The following is a 2,275-nucleotide window of genomic DNA, read 5'->3' as shown; positions in this document are numbered from 1 at the left end:
GAAACTAACTAGCGCCGTCCCTCCGCTTCCCTTCTTCATTTCTTGCCCCACTGCAAAACCAATGTAGACCAAAGGACCAATGTGATTTTAGAGGAGTTTGCATCTTTTTCAGTTTCTTTCCATTTTTTTTTTGCAGTCATGTCTATATAACCATTGAGGAGGGAATGATCATGAAGCACACGCCCTCTAACAGAAAGAAACTGATTTCTCAAACTTTGCTAAATGTCAGACTTTTAAAGCCACTTTTTTTTCTCCACTTCATGCAAAGTCAATTTTGTCAGAGGTCAACGCCCCCAAGCCCCACCAAATCCAAAGAGAGTCAGCTCTGTTTATTTATCCAGAAAGATAGTATCCACACCACCATGTAATCCATTCATGTGGATTCTGAATGTTTTGTCTCAGTTGTTCTTAGAGGGCTTGGTTTGCTAAGGAAGTGGATGTGAAAACCAGCGGCAGGGTCCTCTAATGGTAAAACAGCATAAGCTGCCCTCCCCGTTGGATGTTAATCACTGAAAGCACATGGCATTTCGTGGCAGGTTTTCATTCTTATGACATAAGTAAAAACAATATTTCCCAACACCTCCAGTAAATCATTCTTATGTGGCAGAATAACTGAAGGCTATGAAATTTTTGGTTTCTCTGGTTTCATTAAAATCCTTTTAATTGTGTCTTTCAGAGTTGGCCCCAGGTGTTGGACTCTTTTCATTACATTTTGCTCTAATGTGATGAAATTCTAATTCTCTCCTTACCATATGGTTAAATTTCCCCACTGAGAATTAGTTGAAAAAGGAGAAATAATCTATTAATCTCTGTAATAGATTCACAAATGAGGTTCGCCACAGAACCTGTTTTTGAATGGTAATATCAGAACAGTTGGGCGCCTCATTTCATAAAGAAAGGGCTATAGCTACAACCGAAACCCTTGTATTTTCACCTGCAAAAAAAAAAAAAAAAAAAAAAAAAGAAAAAAAAAAACCCGTAACCATCTTTTTTTTTTTCTTCAAGCAATTGCCTGAGATTCCATCTAATAGGGACCCTGGTACCACGTAGCCTTCCATTACTTACGTGTCTTTGGATTTTGCTAGAACAGAAACATTTAAAAATGAGCAGGCAGCTCGAGCCTTTGCTAACTGGGAACCCACTCTTGAGTGTAAGAAAGATTTGGCTTGCGCACGTGTCCTGATTGAAAAGCAAACTGCACATTTACATAGAGGCCACAGTGTCTCCCCCTCCTCTCGCCCCCGCCCCCACTCCATGCATCTGTTAACCTCTTTATTAATCCAAAGACATGGTAGTGTTATTGTTTTCCAATGAACAGCTTATTTTTCACTGGAATCATAAACAAGGATTCTCTATAAGCCAAGGTAAGTTGTATCTGCTTAATATCAACTTGTAAAAGTCATCGGACCACTTAAGGATGACGGGAAAATCATTGGAATTTCACGGTTTTAAGCTGGGGTCTAGAGGTGGGGGTGGGAGGGTGGAGGTGAGGGAGTTGATACTGCACAGTTTTCAACCGGCTCAAACAGACTCGTCCCAGGAAATCTTTTACCTAGATGTATGACTTCATTTCCCCTGAAATTTTTTAGGGTCGGAACTTTTTGCGTGGTACATCTTCTTCTTCCTTAGTGAAGACTTTGGAGGTGAAGGATGGATGTCTCAGGAACTGATGGTAATGGATGACAAATACTCCCGAGGGACAGGAATGACAATGTGAAAAAGACAGGTGTAATAGACAAAGTATAAAGCGGCCATCGAGTGTCACCACCAGTATTGATCTTGAATAAACCCAATGTCACCACTCCCCCAACAGGGTCATCATTTATTCCATGATACCGGGTAGTGATTTGGATTTTCAGAATTTACTGGACAAAATATTTTCACTCCTTATTTTTATCCTCCTCCCATCTCATCCCAGGCTCACCTCCCCCAAACCCGGTCGTGTCTCCCTAATCATTCATCATTCTTTTGATGTGCAAACTTTCATGCATTTGCAAATTTAACTTACTAAAGGGGAGGGGGAAATTCTCTCCCATTTCTCAAACCAGAAAGCCAGTGACTAACTCTCTTCGGTTCCCTGGAGAAGATGGGTGTTTAATAGTCTTGAGTAACTTTGCTTTGGAAGCCGGCAGAAGAATTTATAGAAGCTTTAAATGCGGGGCTTATAAAAACACCCGGGGAATGGTCTTTGAGGTTTATGCACTCATAAACTTTTGCTGATTGCTTCTGGGAAGTTGTCAGGCATTTAACACTGCATTTATCTTACAGTGCAATG

Source organism: Petaurus breviceps, unplaced genomic scaffold (assembly GCF_028583685.1).
Source record: "Petaurus breviceps papuanus isolate PSGF00001 unplaced genomic scaffold, PetGlider_PUasm1.0 38, whole genome shotgun sequence".
NCBI classification, from domain to species: domain Eukaryota; kingdom Metazoa; phylum Chordata; class Mammalia; order Diprotodontia; family Petauridae; genus Petaurus; species Petaurus breviceps.
This window is presented reverse-complemented; position numbering follows the sequence as displayed.